The sequence below is a fragment of the Festucalex cinctus genome, chromosome 14 (genome assembly GCF_051991245.1).
Source record: "Festucalex cinctus isolate MCC-2025b chromosome 14, RoL_Fcin_1.0, whole genome shotgun sequence".
In the NCBI taxonomy this organism is placed as follows: domain Eukaryota; kingdom Metazoa; phylum Chordata; class Actinopteri; order Syngnathiformes; family Syngnathidae; genus Festucalex; species Festucalex cinctus.
The window spans coordinates 23,982,501-24,003,436 of NC_135424.1; the positions used below are offsets into that span (position 1 = coordinate 23,982,501).

A 20,936-nucleotide genomic window follows, 5' to 3' on the forward strand; every position below is an offset into this window, starting at 1 on the left:
AAGGCGTGTGACAAAATAAAACAATTCAATAACTTTTCATCTTAAATATCTTAAGATGAAACATGCCAAAGAATGAAGACGATGTGATAAGTTTTGCAGAAAATATGACCCCTATAAAAGGCCCCAAAAAGTGGCTACAAATACCAAAGTAAATCAAAATGTCAGACTTCCTGTTTGGTTTAGCATTTGGTTCCAAGAGACTAAACTCTGTAGGAGGAGTTCGTTAAAATGAGACCCCTATGAAATGGCCAAAAAAAGGCAACACGTTCCAAAGTAAATCAAAATGGTGGACTTCCTGTTGGGGTTAGCATATGTTTCAAAAAGAGTTTTTTGTACCTCGAGGCCTGTTACATATGTCTTCAAATTTTGGAAACTCTAGGTAAAACGTACAACCGGGAATGCTTCATTAAAGAGGAGTTTTTTTTAGCTCAAAATGTGATGCCCGGCCCCTGGGGGACTTCCTGTTGGGTTTAGCACATGGCACCAAGAGACTTTTTTGTACATTGTGAGCTGTTACATATGTTTACAAATTTTCGTAGCTCTAGCTGCTTCGTACAACTGGGAATGCTTCATTAAGAAGGAATTTTTTCCTTTGCAAACTGTGCATGCCACGGCAACAGCGTGCGACGAAATAAAAAGCTTTCCAATAACTTTTCATCGACAACATCTTAAGATGAATCACACCAAGTTTGGAGATGATCGGATAAACTCTGTAGGAGGAGTTCGTTAAAATAAGACCCCTATGAAATGGCCCAAAAAATGGCAACACGTTCCAAAGTAAATCAAAATGGCGGACTTCCTGTTCGGTTTAGCATATGGTTCAAAAAGAGTTTTTTGTACCTTGAGGGCTGTTACATAGGTCTTCAAATTTTTGTAACTCGAGGTGAATTGTACAGCCGGGAATGCTTCAATAAGTAAGAATTTTGAAACACAAAATTTGATGCCTCGCCTCTGGCGGACTTCCTGTTAGATTTAGCATATGGCACCAACAAGCTTTTTTGTAGATCATAGTCTGTTACATATGTGTACCAATTTTCATAGCTCTAGGTTAAACGTACCACCGGCAATGCTTCGTTAAGTAAGAATTTTGAAACTGTAAATTTGATGCCCCGCCACCGTCATATAGTATGTCAAAAACTTTAGATTTTTTACCATGGTGTTGTCCGAGGTCTTGAGATGGTACATCCCAAGTTTGAAGTCAATCGGATTAACCGTGTAGGAGAAGCGGGCAAAAGTATGACCCCTGTAAATGTGCAAAAATTGGCCAAAATTGGACATTTAAATACTCATATCTCACTTCCTGTCTATTTTAGGGTACACAGATCAAAGAGGTTTTTGTTCATCTGGATATGCTACAGGTGCCACACAATTTTCATAGCTGTAGGACAATCGTAGCGGGACAGGGATCCGTTTAAGCTATGTAGGTGGCGCTACAGAGCCATTTTTCTGTTATCATGTATGGCGACTTTAAAATATCAAATTTTTCGCCAGGCCCGATCTGCGTGTGAAGTTTGGTGAGTTTTCGTTCACGTTTAGTGTCTAAAAATGTGATTGTTTGCGGAAAAGAATAATAACAAATAAAAAGAAGAACTAGAGCTGCGAGCACCTATAAAGGGCCCTCGCAACCCGGGCCACGTTGGGTTACTTGCACGTCGGGGTACTGGCACGTTGGGGTACTGTCAAATAGGACAAGGACCATCTAAAATGTTTTTGACAAGCCTTGTGTGTGCAAAGTTTAATCAAAACGCAAAATATGGTGCGCAATTCCCAAAATAAATTCAAAATGGCGGACTTCCTTTTAGGTTTAGCATACGGCTACAGAATACTTTTTGTAGGTCTGAAGCTAATAGGTATGCCTCCCAGTTTTCACAAATCTAGGTCAAGTCATCTTTAGTTGTGTATCGCTTGAATCATACAATTGGAAATGCTCCATAAAAATGCATAGAGGGCGCTATTGAGCACAACGTTGGGTTACTTGCATGTCAGGGTACTGGCACGTTGGTGTACTGTTACATGGAACAAGGACCATTTAAAATGTTAGTTTTTTCCATGCCTTGTCTGTGCAAAGTTTAATGAAAAAGGCCAAAAATGATGTATAATTCCCAAAATAAAATCAAAATAGCGGACTTCCTCTTTGGTTTGGCAAATGGCTACATAATACTTTTTTGTAGGTCTAGCATAATCATACAATCGGAAATGCTTCATAAAAATGTCTAGAGGGCGCTATTTATTGCACATTGCACAATAAATCTCTGAAAATTCATGTTCATGACAAGTCTGATGTGTTTGCAAAGTTTCATGAGTTTTCATGTGTATAAAAAAAAAAAAAAGCAGCACTTGACAAACAATGCATTGCTATGGCAACAGCGTGTTACAAAATAAAAAACTTTCGATTACTTTGCATCTTAAACATCTTAAGATGAAACACACCAAGTTTGAAGACAGTCGGATAAATTTTGTAGGAGGGGTTCGTTAAAATATGACCCCTGAAAAAGGCCACAAAAAATGGCAACAAATCCCATCATAAATCAAAATGGCAGACTTCCTCTTTGGTTTAGCACATGGTTCCAAGAGACTTTTTTTGTACATCATGGGCTCTTATGTATGCCTGCAAATTATCATAGCGCTAGGTGAAACGTACAACCGGGAATGCTTCTTTAAAGAGGAGTTTTTTAGCTCAAAATGTGATGCCCGGCCCCTGGGGGACTTCCTGTTGGGTTTAGCACATAGCACCAGGAGACTTTTTTGTACATGCTGGGCTGTTACATATGTCTACAATTTTTCGTCGCTCTAGCTGCTTCGTACAACTGGGAATGCTTCATTAAGAAGGATTTTTTTCCTTTGCAAAAAGTGCATGCCACGACAACAGCGTGTGACGAAATAAAAAACTTTCAATAACTTTTCATTTTCAACATCTTAAGATGAATCACACCAAGTTTGAAGATGATCGGATAAACTCTGTAGGAGGAGTTTGTTAAAATATGACCCCTATGAAATGGCCAAAAAAAATGGCAACACATTCCAAAGTAAATCAAAATGGCGGACGTCCTGTTAGGTTTAGCATATGGTTCAAAAAGAGTTTTTTGTACCTCGAGGGGTGTTATATACCTCTACAAATGTTGGTAACTCTATGTGAAACGTACAGCCGGGTATGCTTTGTTAAAGAGGAGTTTTTTAGCTCAAAATGTGATGCCCGGCCCCTGGGGGACTTCCTGTTGGGTTTAGCACAGGGCACCAAGAGACTTTTTTGTACATCTTGGGCTGTTACATATGTCTACAAATTTTCGTAGCTCTAGCTGCTTCGTACAAATGGGAATGCTTCTTTAAGGATATTTTTTTTCCTTTGCAAACAGTGCATGCCATGACAACAGCGTGCGACGAAATACAAAGCTTTCAATAACTTTTCATCTTCAACATCTTAAGATGAATCACACCAAGTTTGAAGATGATCGGATAAACACTGTAGGAGGAGTTCGTTAAAATACGACCCCAATGAAATGGCCAAAAAAATGGCAACACGTTCCTAAATAAATCAAAATGGTGGACTTCCTGTTAGGTTTAGCATATGGTTCAAAAAGAGTTTTTTTGTAGGTCATAGCCTGTTACATATGTGTACCAATTTTCGTAGCTCTAGATTAAACGTACAACCGGCAATGCTTCGTGAAGTAAGAATTTTTAAACTCTAAATTTGATGCGCCGCCGCCGTCATATAGTATATCAAAAACTTTTCATTTTTCACAATGATGTTGTCCCAGGTGTTGAGATGGTACATCCCAAGTTTGAAGTCAATCGGGTTAACCGTGTAGGAGAAGCGGGCAAAAGTATGACCCCTGTAAATGTGCAAAAATTGGCAAAAATTGGACATTTAAATACTCATACCTCACTTTCTGTCTATTTTAGGGTACACACTTCAAAGAGGTTTTTGTTCATTGGGATGTGCTACAGGTACCACACAATTTTCATAGCCGTCGGACAATCATAGCGGGACAGGGATCCGTTAAACCTATGTAGGTGGCGCTACAGAGCCATTTTTCTGTTATCATGTATGGCGACTTTAAAATATCAAATTTTTCGCCAAGCCCGATCTGCGTCTAAAGTTTGGTGAGTTTTCGTTCATGTTTAGTGCCTCAAAAATGTGGTTGTTTGCGGAAAAGAATAATAACAAAGAAAAAGAAGAAGAAGAATAATAATAACTAGAGCTGCGAGCAGCTATAAAGGGCCCTCGCAACCCGGGCCACGTTGGGGTATATGCAAGTCGGGGGACTTGCACGTTGGGGTACTGTTAAATAGACAAGGACCATGGAAAATAGAAATGCATTTGCCGTGCCTTGTGTGTAAAAAGGTGCAGTAAAAGGCCAAAAATGATGCACAATTCCCAAAATAAATTCAAAAGTGTGGACTTTCTGATGTGTGTGCAAAGTTTCATGAAAAGTCGCTCGTTTGATATTCAAAACCAGCATCTGTTTATTTGAAAACATTGCATGGCACAGAGATGGTGTGTGATCAAATAAAAAGCTTTTTGATGACTCTTAATGTGGTGTCGCTGTGCAACACATATGTATTCATGACATAGTGAAGTATTGTGACAGTTTTGTAGGGTCCAGCAAACAGTAAATGTGTGACAGTTATTCAAGAAAAAATGTAGCTTTGAAGCAGGCTAACCAATGACATCATCTAAAGGGGAAAAAAGCACATGAGCAAGCATAGGTATAAGTAGAGGAGAAAAAGAGATGAAAGAAGTGCGAGAGATGGAACAGGAGAGGAATGCAGCTGTTTATGTATAGCTGTTGTAACAGGACAGATTAAATAACACTTTAACCTGGGGTTAACAGCGCCCTAGGACAGATAAACTCTTTAGTGTAAAAGTTTTCTGGGACAGATGAATCCCTTGGGGTCAAAGAGTTTGGGTTAGCACATAGTCTGTCTTAGGATAATGTAACCTCCATGGATGAATTAGTCCTAGGACGCTTTGACCTGCGGGCTAAAACTTCAGGGGGGTTAACCTGTCCTGTTATATTGTGATCATCGTCTTCGTGCATGTCCTCAGTGGCTTCTTCTGTCTGTGTGGCAGCATTTGATACATCTGTAGAACAAAAAAGAATGAAGAATCATTTTAGATCTGTGAAGTTTGGTTGTCTTAGGTGTAGTTTACAGAACAGTCGTGTGCATATTTTTAGCATGGTAGTGTCTTAATACAAATGCATATTATGTAATGCACTGTATATGGATATTACAGACGTAATATTTGACGGTGATCTTATATTCATAGTTTTTGCCCGTTAATAAATAATATAGCTAGTAAGTAATAAGACACGCACAAATGGTATAGTTGAATCCTCTGGGTCAAAAAGCAATGTTTTAGGATTGTGTGATGAAATGATGAATAAAAGTAAGGATATGACAGGTACATAAATGGTTATGTAAGTGTAAAATTTGGCATGGTGTGTCCAGATACATGCAGAATAAGTATAAAATATTATGGTGTGTGATTGATTTTTTCTTAGTAAAAATTAGTATTGTAAAGGTCAAGTCACAGTATGTCCAAAAATGTTTAAAAAAAAAATCTATGGTATAGAAACATCATAATCAGGGGCAAAGACATAAACATAATAATAGTAATTAATAATGATAGAATTTAAATACAATCTTTTCCATGAATATGTCAGTTATTTTGAAAAGATACAGAAAAAAAAGAACTTTGAAGTGTCTATCAGTGGATGAAAGAGGGCAAGATCACAGCATAGCTACATGATATCAGTCACATTTGAAAGTAATCAAGTGTAGTATGTATTCACATTATATACATTGAGAAATTGCGGCTCAATAATCAGTCAGTGTTTTAGTTAACAGTCCAATGTTACCTTCAAGATATTCCTAACAGAAAAAAAGGAACATGCATTAACAAAAAAATGTAAAAATGTCCATTGTCAAACATGTCATTCATTATACACAATGTGTAGGATGGGGATGCTTGCTGTGTTAGTGTTTGTGTGTCTTCCATGTCATATAGCTTACCATCACGGACAAATGCATCACATGCATCCTTTATATCCAATGCAGTCTGGAGTTCTTTCACAAGCTTGGTTTTGAAGTCTATCTGTTTTTCAAGTGCTCGATTGACTCGAGTCACATGGACTAGTTGGTTCATTTGGGAATGAAGATCAAGGCTGCGCTGGTATAAGTCGTTGCGACTGAAAGCATGATCAATGCATGCATACTGTAATGACAAAGCATTCAATGAAAATCAGTCATGTTAGATTCCATGATTCTAAATAGCAGAGGTAACGTGTTGGTGCAAAACGTTGTGGTCGTGTTGCATGTTACTCAATGGCTGTGTGTGTCAAAATGAGTTTATTTGAAAGAATATACAAATATATACACACGGACATATATATTTATACAGTATAACAGTACCGCATGTATTGGTTTTAAGGAAAGAGTTGAAAAGCAGTGTTCAGAAAAAAGCATAAGACGCACAAAGTACCATTTCACTACATGTAATAAGTTGTCAAGTAGACATGTGAATTAAGTGGTTAAGATAGTGGCTACTGTGCAAGTAAGCTTCAATTGTCTCTAAAAGGTTAGCATATGTGTTCTACATGATATCAATGGCTAGACGTGCTCGTGGAGAAACATTACAAACAGAAAAACACACTAAAGGTGCCTTTAACAAACCTGTTAATAAATGAGAACTTAATACATATATATATGGCATCCTGTATATGATTGAGAAAGTTGTCCTGTTTAGTTTATGTATTGTATACTTACGGAAAAAGTTGGCAATCTTTGCGTATGGAGATGATTAGAGGGTCTTTATCAAAAGAGAATTTGCTTGGTGATTTGTTCATGTTCTGTAGAAAAGCAAAGGAGTAGAAATAAATACAGTATCATACTTCATAAACATACAAGAAATTTGTAGCTGTATTAACCATTGTTGGTATTTGAAGTGATAATTTAGGAATAGAAGTGTAGTGATTGCAGAATTTATAGAGTGCTTACCTTGTATGACTTTGTAGATGGAAATGTCTTTTGTTGAAAGAGCTCTTTGTTGTCTACTATATATGCAAGGACAAGCATAAGTAGGTGTGGTTATGAAGTACTTGACCATTGAAATAAAGCAGTGGTATCAAATGTATGGACCGTGGTTTGGCTCAGGCCTGCAAAGGGGTTTAATGTGGCACAAGAGATAATCTTGTAAGGTACAAAAAATAATAATAATATAATAGGTATGCCTCTGAGTTTTCACAAATCTAGGTCAAGTCAAGTCATCTTTAGTTATTTCGCGCTTGAATCATCCAATCGGAAATGCTCCATAAAATATGTATAGAGGGTGCGATTTATTGCAAATTGCACAAGAAATCTCTAAAAATTCATGTTAATGACAAGTCTGATGTGTGTGCAAAGTTTCACGAGTTTTCACACATATATAGATAAAAAAAAAACAAAGCAGCACTTTACTTGGCAACCAATGCATCGCTATAGCAGAAGCGTGCGACAAAATAAAAAACTTTCGATAAATTTGCATCTTAAACATCTTAAGATGAAACACACCAAGTTTGAACACGGTCGGATGAATTTTGTAGGAGGAGTTAAAATATGACCCCTAAAAAAGGCCACAAAAAAAGGCTACAAATCCCATCATAAATCAAAATGGCGGACTTCCTGTTTGGTTTAGCACATGGTTCCAAGAGACTTTTTTGTACATCGTGGGCTCTTATGTATGCCTCTAAATTATCATAGCGCTAGGTGAAACGTACAACCGGGAATGCTTCGTTAAAGAGGAGTTTTTTAGCTCAAAATGTGATGCCCGGCCCCTACGGGCCTTCCTGTTGGGTTTAGCACATGGCACCAAGAGACTTTTTTGTACATCGTTGGCTGTTACATTAGTCTCCAAATTTTCGTAGCTCTAGCTGCTTCGTACAACTGGGAATGCTTCATTAAGAAGTAATTTTTTCCTTTGCAAACTGTGCATGCCACGGCAACAGCGTGCGACAAAATAAAAAGCTTTCAATAACTTTTCATCTTCAACATCTTAAGATGAATCACACCAAGTTTGGAGATGATCGGATAAACTCTGTAGGAGGAGTTCGTTAAAATAAGACCCCTATGAAATGGCCCAAAAAATGGCAACACGTTCCAAAGTAAATCAAAATGGCGGACTTCCTGTTCGGTTTAGCATATGGTTCAAAAAGAGTTTTTTGTACCTTGAGGGCTGTTACATATGTCTTCAAATATTGGTAACTCTAGGTGAAATGTACAGCCGGGAATGCTTCATTAAGTTAGAATTTTGAAACACAAAATTTGATGCCTCGCCTCTGGCGGACTTCCTGTTAGGTTTAGCATATGGCACCAACAGGCTTTTTTGTAGATCATAGTCTGTTACATATGTGTACCAATTTTCGTAGCTCTCGATTAAACGTACCACCGGCAATGCTTCGTTAAGTAAGAATTTTGAAACTGTAAATTTGATGCCCCGCCACCGTCATATAGTATGTCAAAAACTTTAGATTTTTTACCATGATGTTGTCCCAGGTGTTGAGATGGTACAGCCCAAGTTTGAAGTCAATCGGGTTAACCGTGTAGGAGAAGCGGGCAAAAGTATGACCCCTGTAAATGTGCAAAAATGGGCCAAAATTGGACATTCAAATACTCATACCTCACTTCCTGTCTATTTTAGGGTACACATATCAAAGAGGTTTTTGTTCATCTGGATGTGCTACAGGTGCCACACAATTTTCGTAGCCATAGGACAATCGTAGCGGGACAGGGATCCGTTAAACCTATGTAGATGGCGCTACAGAGCCATTTTTCTGTTATCATGTATGGCGACTTTAAAATATCAAATTTTTCGCCAGACCCGATCTGCGTGTAAAGTTTGGTGAGTTTTCGTTCATGTTTAGTGCCTCAAAAATGTGGTTGTTTGCGGAAAAGAATAATAACAAAGAAAAAGAAGAAGAAGAAGAAGAAGAAGAATAACTAGAGCTGCGAGCAGCTATAAAGGGCCCTCGCAACCCGGGCCACGTTGGGGTATTTGCACGTCGGGGTACTGGCATGTTGGAGTACTGTCAAATAGGACAAGGACCATCTAAAATGTTTTTGACAAGCCTTGTGTGTGCAAAGTTTAATCAAAACGCAAAATATGGTGCGCAATTCCCAAAATAAATTCAAAATGGCGGACTTCCTTTTAGGTTTAGCATACGGCTACAGAATACTTTTTGTAGGTCTTAAGCTAATAGGTATGCCTCCCAGTTTTCACAAATCTAGGTCAAGTCATCTTTAGTTGTGTATCACTTGAATCATACAATTGGAAATGCTCCATAAAAATGCATAGAGGGCGCTATTGAGCACAACGTTGGGTTACTTGCACGTCGGGGTACTGGCACGTTGGGGTACTGTTACATGGAACAAGGACCATTTAAAATGTTAGTTTTTTCCATGCCTTGTCTGTGCAAAGTTTCATGAAAAAGGCCAAAAATGATGTATAATTCCCAAAATAAAATCAAAATAGCGGTCTTCCTCTTTGGTTTGGCAAATGGCTACATAATACTTTTTTGTAGGTCTAGCATAATCATACAATCGGAAATGCTTCGTAAAAATGTCTAGAGGGCGCTATTTATTGCAAATTGCACAATAAATCTCTGAAAATTCATGTTCATGACAAGTCTGATGTGTTTGCAAAGTTTCATGAGTTTTCATGTGTATAAAAAAAAAAAAAGCAGCACTTGACAAACAATGCATTGCTATGGCAACAGCGTGTTACAAAATAAAAAACTTTCGATTACTTTGCATCTTAAACATCTTAAGATGAAACACACCAAGTTTGAAGACAGTCGGATAAATTTTGTAGGAGGGGTTCGTTAAAATATGACCCCTGAAAAAGGCCACAAAAAATGGCAACAAATCCCATCATAAATCAAAATGGCAGACTTCCTGTTTGGTTTAGCACATGGTTCCAAGAGACTTTTTTTTGTACATCATGGGCTCTTATGTATGCCTGCAAATTATCATAGCGCTAGGTGAAACGTACAACCGGGAATGCTTCGTTAAAGAGGAGTTTTTTTTAGCTCAAAATGTGATGCCCGGCCCCTGGGGGACTTCCTGTTGGGTTTAGCACATGGCACCAAGAGACTTTTTTGTACATCCTGGGCTGTTACATATGTCTACAATTTTTCGTCGTTCTAGCTGCTTCGTACAACTGGGAATGCTTCATTAAGAAGGATTTTTTTCCTTTGCAAAAAGTGCATGCCACGACAACAGCGTGTGATGAAATAAAAATCTTTCAATAACTTTTCATTTTCAACATCTTAAGATGAATCACACCAAGTTTGAAGATAATCGGATAAACTCTGTAGGAGGAGTTTGTTAAAATATGACCCCTATGAAATGGCCAAAAAAAATGGCAACACATTCCAAAGTAAATCAAAATGGCGGACACCCTGTTAGGTTTAGCATATGGTTCAAAAAGAGTTTTTTGTACCTCGAGGGCTGTTATATACCTCTACAAATGTTGGTAACTCTAGGTGAAACGTACAGCCGGGTATGCTTTGTTAAAGAGGAGTTTTTTAGCTCAAAATGTGATGCCCGGCCCCTGGGGGACTTCCTGTTGGGTTTAGCACAGGGCACCAAGAGACTTTTTTGTACATCTTGGGCTGTTACATATGTCAACAAATTTTCGTAGCTCTAGCTGCTTCGTACAAATGGGAATGCTTCTTTAAGGATATTTTTTTTCCTTTAAAAACAGTGCATGCCATGACAACAGCGTGCGACGAAATACAAAGCTTTCAATAACTTTTCATCTTCAACATCTTAAGATGAATCACACCAAGTTTGAAGATGATCGGATAAACACTGTAGGAGGAGTTCGTTAAAATAAGACCCCAATGAAATGGCCAAAAAAATGGCAACACGTTCCAAAATAAATCAAAATGGTGGACTTCCTGTTAGGTTTAGCATATGGTTCAAAAAGATTTTTTTGTAGGTCATAGTCTGTTACATATGTGTACCAATTTTCGTAGCTCTAGATTAAACGTACAACCGGCAATGCTTCGTGAAGTAAGAATTTTTAAACTCGTTTTAAAATTTTTAAACTTTGTGTTTTTAAAGTTTCATGGAAAGGCCAAAAACGATGCACAATTAACAAAATAAAATCAAAATGGATTGGCACATGGCTATATAGAATAATTTTTGAATATATTCGGCATGCCTGCCAATATTCACACATCTAGCTGAATCATATAATCGGAAAGACTTCATAAAAATGTCTAGAGGGCGCTATTGAGCCATTTATTACAAATTGCACAACAAATCTCTAAATAAAATATTCATGTTCCAGACAGGTCTGGTGTGTGTGCAAAGTTTTGTGAGTTTTCACCCATATTTAGACTCTCAAAAAAGCATTTTTCTTCACAAACAATGCATGGCTACAGCAAAGGAGTGTGACAAAATAAAAAAATTCAATAACTTTTCATCTTAAATATCTTAAGATGAAACACGGCAAAGAATGAAGACGATCTGATAAGTTCTGTTGAAAATATGACCCCTATAAAAGGCCCCAAAAAATGGCTACAAATACCAAAGTAAATCAAAATGGCAGACTTCCTTTTTGATTCAGCATATGGCTTTAGAAACCTTTTTGTAAGTCTTAGGCTGATAGGTATCCCAATTTTTACAAATCTAGCTGAATCATAAAACACAAAACATTTGCAAAAGCTTCATAAAAATGTCTAGAGGGCGCTATTGAACCATTTATTGCAAATTGAATAAGAAATCTCTAAAATATTCATGCTGATGACAAGCCTGATGTGTGTGTAAAGTTTCATGAGTTTTTGCACATGTTTAGACCAAAACAAAAAAGCAGCATTTTACTTGGCAAACAATGCATCGCCATGACAACGGCGTGCGACAAAATAAATAACTTTCGATAACTTTGCATCTTAAACATCTTAAGATGAAGCACACCAAGTTTAAAGACAGTCGGATAAATTTTGTAGGAGGAGTTCGTTAAAATATGACCCCTAAAAAAGGCCACAAAAAATGGCTACAAATCCCAACGTAAATCAAAATGGTGGACTTCCTGATTGGTTTAGCATATGGCTCCAAGAGACTTTTTTTGTACATCCTGAGCTCTTGTGTTTGCCTGCAAATTATCATAGCTTTAGGTGAAACGTACAACCGGGAATGCTTTGTCTGTTTAATCAAAACGCAAAATATGGTGTGCAATTCGATGCATTGCTATGTCAACAGCGTGTGACAAAATAAAAAACTTTCGATTACTTTGCATCTTAAACATCTTAAGATGAAACATACCAAGTTTGAAGACAGTCGGATAAATTTTGTAGGAGGGGTTCGTTAAAATATGACCCCTGAAAAAGGCCACAAAAAATGGCAACAAATCCCATCATAAATCAAAATGGCGGACTTCCTGTTTGGTTTAGCACATGGTTCCACGAGACTTTTTTGTACATCGTGGGCTCTTATGTATGCCTGCAAATTATCATAGCGCTAGGTGAAACGTACAACCGAGAATGCTTCGTTAAAGAGGAGTTTTTTTAGCTCAAAATGTGATGCCCGGCCCCTGGGGGACTTCCTGTTGCGTTTAGCACATGGCACCAAGAGACATTTTTGTACATCCTGGGCTGTTACATATGTCTACAATTTTTCGTCGCTCTAGCTGCTTCGTACAACTGGGAATGCTTCATTAAGAAGGATTTTTTTCCTTTGCAAAAAGTGCATGCCACGATAACAGCGTGTGACGAAATAAAAAACTTTCAATAACTTTTCATCTTCAACATCTTAAGATGAATCACACCAAGTTTGAAGATGATCGGATAAACACTGTAATAGGAGTTCGTTAAAATAAGGCCCCAATGAAATGGCCAAAAAAATGGCAACACGTTCCAAAATAAATCAAAATGGTGGACTTCCTGTTAGGTTTAGCATATGGTTCAAAAAGAGTTTTTGTAGGTCATAGTCTGTTAAATATGTGTACCAATTTTCGTAGCTCTAGATTAAACGTACAACCGGCAATGCCTCGTGAAGTAAGAATTTTTAAACTCTAAATTTGATGCGCCGCCGCCGTCATATAGTATATCAAAAACTTTTCATTTTTCACAATGATGTTGTCCCAGGTGTTGAGATGGTACATCCCAAGTTTGAAGTCAATCGGGTTAACCGTGTAGGAGAAGCGGGCAAAAGTATGACCCCTGTAAATGTGCAAAAATTGGCAAAAATTGGACATTTAAATACTCATACCTCACTTTCTGTCTATTTTAGGGTACACACTTCAAAGAGGTTTTTGTTCATTGGGATGTGCTACAGGTGCCACACAATTTTCATAGCCGTCGGACAATCGTAGCGGGACAGGGATCCGTTTAACCTATGTAGGGGGCGCTAAGGAGCCATTTTTCTGTTATCATGTATGGCGACTTTAAAATATCAAATTTTTCGCCAGGCCTGATGTGCGTGTAAAGTTTGGTGAGTTTTCGGTCACGTTTAGTGTCTCAAAAATGTGATCGTTTGCGGAGAATAATAATAATAACTAGAGCTGCGAGCAGCTATAAAGGGCCCTCGCAACCCGGGCCACGTTGGGGTATTTGCACATCGGGGTCCTGGCATGTTGGGGTACTGTCAAATAGGAAACCATCTAAATTGTAAACGTTTTTGCCCGGCTTTGTGTTTGTAAAGTTTCATGGAAAGGCCAAAAATGATGCACAATTAACAAAATAAAATCAAAATGGATTGTCACATGGCTATATAGAATACTTTTTGAATATATTAGGCATGCCTGCCAATATAAACACATCTAGCTGAATCATATAATCGGAAAGACTTCACAAAAATGTCTAGAGGGCGCTATTGAGCAATTTATTACAAATTGCACAACAAATCTCTAAATAAAATATTCATGTTCCAGACAGGTCTGGTGTGTGTGCAAAGTTTTGTGAGTTTTCGCCCATATTTAGACTCTCAAAAAAGCATTTTTCTTCACAAACAATGCATGGCTACAGCAAAGGCGTGTGACAAAATAAAAAAAATCAATAACTTTTCATCTTAAATATCTTAAGATGAAACACGCCAAAGAATGAAGACGATCTGATAAGTTCTGTTGAAAATATGACCCCTATAAAAGGCCCCAAAAAATGGCAGACTTCCTGTTTGGTTCAGCATATGGCTTTAGAAACCTTTTTGTAAGTCTTAGGCTGATAGGTATCCCAATTTTTACAAATCTAGCTGAATCATAAAATACAAAACATTTGCAAAAGCTTCATAAAAATGTCTAGAGGGTGCTATTGAACCATTTATTGCAAATTGAATAAGAAATCTCTAAAATATTCATGCTTATGACAAGCCTGATGTGTGTGTAAAGTTTCATGAGTTTTTGCACGTTTCGACCAAAAAAAAGCAGCATTTTACTTGGAAAACAATGCATCGCCATGACAACGGCGTGCGACAAAATAAATAACTTTCGATAACTTTGCATCTTAAACATCTTAAGATGAAGCACACCAAGTTTGAAGACAGTCGGATAAATTTTGTAGGAGGTGTTCGTTAAAATATGACCCTAAAAAAGGCCACAAAAAATGGCTACAAATCCCAACGTAAATCAAAATGGCGGACTTCCTGTTTGGTTTAGCAGATGGCTCCAAGAGACTTTTTTGTACATCGTGGGCTCTTATGTATGCCTCTAAATTATCATAGCGCTAGGTGAAACGTACAACCGGGAATGCTTCGTTAAGAGGAGTTTTTTAGCTCAAAATGTGATGCCCGGCCCCTACGGGACTTCCTGTTGGGTTTAGCACATGGCACCAGGAGCCTTTTTTGTACATCGTGGGCTGTTACATTTGTCTCCAAATTTTCGTAGCTCTCGCTGCTTCGTACAACTGGGAATGCTTCATTAAGAAGGAATTTTTTCCTTTGCAAACTGTGCATGCCACGGCAACAGCGTGCGACGAAATAAAAAGCTTTCAATAACTTTTCATCTTCAACATCTTAAGATGAATCACACCAAGTTTGGAGATGATCGGATAAACTCTGTAGGAGGAGTTCGTTAAAATAAGACCCCTATGAAATGGCCCAAAAAATGGCAACACGTTCCAAATTAAGCAAAATGGCGGACTTCCTGTTCGGTTTAGCATATGGTCAAAAAGAGTTTTTTGTACCTTGAGGGCTGTTACATATGTCTTCAAATTTTGGTAACTCGAGGTGAAATGTACAGCCGGGAATGCTTCATTAAGTTAGAATTTTGAAACACAAAATTTGATGCCTCGCCTCTGGCGGACTTCCTGTTAGGTTTAGCATATGGCACCAACAGGCTTTTTTGTAGATCATAGTCTGTTACATATGTGTACCAATTTTCATAGCTCTAGGTTAAACGTACCACCGGCAATGCTTCGTTAAGTAAGAATTTTGAAACTGTAAATTTGATGCCCCGCCACCGTCATATAGTATGTCAAAAACTTTTGATTTTTTACCATGATGTTGTCCCAGGTGTTGAGATGGTACAGCCCAAGTTTGAAGTCAATCGGGTTAACCGTGTAGGAGAAGCGGGCAAAAGTATGACCCCTGTAAATGTGCAAAAATTGGCAAAAATTGGACATTTAAATACTCATGCCTCACTTTCTGTCTACTTTAGGGTACACACTTCAAAGAGGTTTTTGTTCATTGGGATGTGCTACAGGTGCCACACAATTTTCATAGCCGTCGGACAATCGTAGCGGGACAGGGATCCGTTTAACCTATGTAGGTGGCGCTACAGAGCCATTTTTCTGTTATCATGTATGGCGACTTTAAAATATCAAATTTTTCGCCAGGCCCGATCTGCGTGTAAAGTTTGGTGAGTTTTCGTTCATGTTTAGTGCCTCAAAAATGTGGTTGTTTGCGGAAAAGAATAATAACAAAGAAAAAGAAGAAGAAGAAGAAGAAGAACTAGAGCTGCGAGCAGCTATAAAGGGCCCTCGCAGCCCGGGCCACGTTGGGGTCCTTGCACGTTGGGGTACTGGCACGTTGGGGTACTGGCATATTGGAAGCAAAATTTCTTTGAAAATGGCATAATAAACGTTTACATGTAGAATATTTTTTTTGGCAGTTTCTGTCAAGCTCAACGGATTTTGGTGATTGTTAAGACCTGCAAAAATCAGCGTCCTTATTTATTTTTAGGCAATGAGTTGCCCTGATTGGTATTTTTTTGTAAAAGTGTATATACACATCATCGCTCGTTGTACTCATTGCACAATGTTTACTTTTATTGTCCAAAGGGGCAATCAAAAATGAATAAAACAAAATGGAAACGTACATACGTTTGGATCGGTGTGAAGCCAGTGAACAATTTGAGTGGTGGAAACTAAAAGAATATTCATAAATGACTTAGTTATCACACTTAGAATGAGTGTACATTTTTTGTACAAAATACCGTATGTGGGGTATTTTTTTAATTTTTTTTATATAAGCCTCAACGGCTAGGTGGCGCTGTATTTATAACTGAATGTTGTCATAGAGATACCTTCAGGCCTTGATTATAAGCATACATGTCAAGTGTGGGATTTTTTTTCTAGCATGTACCGTGGAGTTATTAAGCATATCCTTCATTCACGATATTGCTTTTAATGTCCATAGAGGCTATCAAAAATAAATAAAAATATATATATGTTTGGATAAGTCTGATGCCAGTGAACATTTTGAGTGGTGGAAACTAAAAGAATATTCATAAATGACTTCGTTATCACACTTAGAATGAGTTTACATTTTTTGTACAAAATACCGTATGTGGGGTATTTTTTTTTCATGCCTCAAGGGCTAGGTGGCGCTGCATATATAACTGAATGTTGTCATAGAGATAACTTCAGGCCTTGACGATAAACATACATGTCAAGTTTGGGATTTTTTGGAGCATGTACCGGGGAGTTATCAAGCATATCCTTTTTCATTGCAAAACACAAATGTTGATGCCCCGCCCTCATCATATAGTATTTCGATAAGTCAAAATTTTTCCCCCTGTCGTTGGCTCAGGTCTTGACATGGTCCAGGCCAAGTCTTAACTCAGTCGGATGAAACGTGTAGGAGAGGTGGGCAAAAGTCTGCCCCCTGTGAATGTGCAAAAATAGTCAAAAATGGGACATTCAAAAATTCGTAGCTAACTTCCTGTTCATTTTAGCATATGGGTCCAAGAGACTTTTTTGTAGGTCTTGGGCTCCCTCATACACCTAAAAATATTCGTCGTTCTTGCTTAAACGTACAACCGGGGCTGCTTCGTTAAAGAATTCTCGGGGGCGCTATTGAGTCATTTTTGTAAAAATAGCACAATCAACAATAAAATATTGCTCATTTTACCAGGCCAGATGTGTGTGCCAAGTTTCAGGAGTTTCTGTGCATGTTTAGACCCTCAAAACTGGCGTTGTTTTCTTGGCGAACAGCGCTTAGCCACGCCCACAGCAATTCGCGAAAACTCACAAACTTCGTGTTGTGACATCATGAAGGCCGAAACCCTCATCTGAGCAAATATGAGGTAGGTCCAGTTAACGTGTTTGGAGAAAAACGTAGAAGAAAATTTGTAAGAAAAGAAATTGCCACTAGGTGGCGCTATCAGTTAGATGAAATGTAAGTTAGTAGATGTCTTTAGAGCTGGACTCTCATCAAATGTGTGAAATTTTGAGAAGATAGGATCATCTCGGTCAAGTTAATGCAGCTTTTATTGTCACGAAAAATCTTCAGACTTTGCGTCACCGTAGCGGCCACGCCCTTTGGCGAAAAGTTACAATATTCGGTGTGGGGCATCATCAACATCTTAAGGCTTTTCTGACCAATTTTCAACTGGATCCCTTCAACGAGCTCAGCACAGTAGCTAAAAACGTAAAGTATGACATTTATTGTAACCACTAGGTGGCGCTATATGTATAACTGAATTTTGTCATATAGATGTTTTCAGGCCGTGACTATTACGTTGCCTGAGAAGTTTGAGATTTTTTGGAGCTTGTACATGGGAGTTATTCAGCATTTGCTCTTTCTGGACAAATGAAATTTTAAAGGCAATATTTGATGCCCCGCCCCCGTCATATAGTATTTCGAAAAGGCAAGACTTTTTGCCCAGCTGTTCTCTTAGGTCTTGAGATGATAAATACCAAGTTTGAAGTCAATGGGATGAAAAATGTTTGCATAGGGGGAAAAAGCATGACCACAGTGAATGTGCCAAAATTGGACATTAAAAAATTCATAGCTCACTTCCTGTACATTTTAGCTACATGGTCCCAATAGACTTTTTTGTGCATCTCGGGGTGCTACACGTGCCTGCCAATTTTCGTTGCTCTAGCTCAAACGTGCCGGGCTTGGTTTTTATTTTTCTATGCTAGGGGGCGCTATAGAGTCGCGTTGTTATAACGACTTCATAATATCAAATTTTTCGCCGGACCTGAGGAGTGTGCAAAGTTCGGTGAGTTTTCGTGAATATTTAGGTACCCAAAATCGCGATTGTTTGCGGAGAATAAAGAAGAAGAAGAAGAAGAAGAAGAATAATAACTAGAGCTGCGAGCAGCTATAAAGGGCCCTCGCAGCCCGGGCCACGTTGGGGTCCTTGCACGTTGGGGTACTGGCATATTGGAAGCAAAATTTCTTTGAAAATGGCATAATAAACATTTACATGTAGAATATTTTTTTTGCCAGTGTCTGTCAAGCTCAACGGATTTTGGTGATTGTTAAGACCTGCAAAAATCAGCGTCCTTATTTATTTTTAGGCAATGAGTTGCCCTGTTTGGTATTTTTTTGTAAAAGTGTATATACACATCATCGCTCGTTGTACTCATTGCACAATGTTTACTTTTATTGTCCAAAGGGGCAATCAAAAATGAATAAAACAAAATGGAAACGTACATACGTTTGGATCGGTGTGAAGCCAGTGAACAATTTGAGTGGTGGAAACTAAAAGAATATTCATAAATGACTTAGTTATCACACTTAGAATGAGTGTACATTTTTTGTACAAAATACCGTATGTGGGGTATTTTTTTTTTATGCCTCAAGGGCTAGGTGGCGCTGCATATATAACTGAATGTTGTCATAGAGATAGCTTCAGGCCTTGACGATAAACATACATGTCAAGTTTGGGATTTTTTGGAGCATGTACCGGGGAGTTATTAAGCATATCCTTTTTCAGTGCGAAACACAAATTTTGATGCCCCGCCTTCATCATATAGTATTTCGAAAGGTCAAGATTTTTCCCCCTGTCGTTGGCTCAGGTCTTGACATGGTCCAGGTCAAGTCTTAACTCAGTCAGATGAAACGTGTAGGAGAAGTGGGCAAAAGTCTGCCCCCTGTGAATGTGCAAAAATTGTCAAAAATGGGACATTCAAAAATTCGTAGCTCACTTCCTGTTCATTTTAGCATATGGGTCCAAGAGACTTTTTTGTAGGTCTTGGGCTCCCTCATACACCTAAAAATATTCGTCGTTCTTGCTTAAACGTACAACCGGGGCTGCTTCGTTAAAAACTTCTAGGGGGCGCTATTGAGTCATTTTTGTAAAAATAGCACAATCAACAATAAAATATTGCTCATTTTACCAGGCCAGATGTGTGTGCCAAGTTTCATGAGTTTCTGTGCATGTTTAGACCCTCAAAACTGGCGTTGTTTTCTTGGCGAACAGCGCTTAGCCACACCCACAGCAATTCGCGAAAACTCACAAACTTCGTGTTGTGACATCATGAAGGCCGAAACCCTCATCTGAGCAAATATGAGGTAGGTCCAGTTAACGTGTTTGGAGAAAAACGTAGAAGAAAATTCGTAAGAAAAAAAATTGCCACTAGGTGGCGCGATCAGTTAGATGAAATATAAGTTCATAGATGTCTTTAGGGCTGGACTCTCATCAAATGTGTGAAATTTTGAGAAGATAGGATCATCTCGGTCAAGTTAATGCAGCTTTTATTTTCACGAAAAATCTTCAGACTTTGCGTCACCGTAGCGGCCACGCCCTTTGGCGAAAAGTTACAATATTCGGTGTGGGGCATAATCAACATCTTAAGGCTTTTCTGACCAATTTTCAAATGGATCCCTTCAACAACCTCAGCACAGTAGCTAAAAACGTAAAGTATGACATTTATTGTAACCACTAGGTGGCGCTATATGTATAACTGAATTTGATCATATAGATGTTTTCAGGCCGTGACTATTACGTTGCCTGAGAAGTTTGAGATTTTTTGGAGCTTGAACATGGGAGTTATTAAGCATTTGCTCTTTCTGGACAAATGAAATTTTAAAGGCAATATTTGATGCCCCGCCCCCGTCATATAGTATTTCAAAAAGACAAGATGTTTTGCCCAGTTGTTCTCTCAGGTCTTGAGATGATAAATGCCAAGTTTGAAGTCAATTGGATGAAAAATGTTTGCAAAGGGGGAAAAAGCATGACCACAGTGAATGTGCCAAAATAGGCCAAAATTGGACATAAAAAAATTCATAGCTCACTTCCTGTACATTTTAGCTACATGGTCCCAATAGACTTTTTTTTGCGTCTCGGGGTGCTACACGTGCCTGCCAATTTTTGTTGCTCTAGCTCAAACGTGCCGGGCTTGGTTTATATTTTTCTACGCTAGGGGGCGCTATCGAGTCGCATTGTTATGACGACTTAATAATATCAAATTTTTCGCCGGGCCTGAGGAGTGTGCAAAGTTCGGTGAGTTTTCGTGAATGTTTAGGTACCCAAAATCGCGATCGTTTGCGGAGAATAAAGAAGAAGAAGAATAATAACTAGAGCTGCGAGCAGCTATAAAGGGCCCTCGCAGCCCGGGCCACGTTGGGGTACTTGCACGTTGGGGTACTGGCACGTTGTGGTACTCGCACATTGGAAGCAGAATTTCTTTGAAAACTGCATGATAAACCTATGCATGTGGATTTTTTTTTCTCACCAGGTGTGATGAGTGTGACAAGCTCAATGGGTTTTGTTGAACGTTAAGATCTGC

General features: G+C 38.5%; 1 protein-coding gene and 1 long non-coding RNA gene across 8 annotated transcripts in view; one reads left to right on the top strand and one right to left on the bottom strand.

Moving 5' to 3' along the window:
* The window catches only part of fbxw4 (F-box and WD repeat domain containing 4), a 195,029-nt gene that overhangs the window by 57,054 nt on the left and 117,039 nt on the right, over positions 1-20,936 (top strand). The window lies entirely within an intron of this gene.
* Positions 4,518-6,989, bottom strand: LOC144001766 (uncharacterized). Its single transcript, XR_013278584.1, has 3 exons — positions 6,769-6,989; positions 6,016-6,217; positions 4,518-5,083 (listed from the first exon to the last, which is right to left on the bottom strand). It is a non-coding gene; the product is annotated as an uncharacterized LOC144001766 (long non-coding RNA).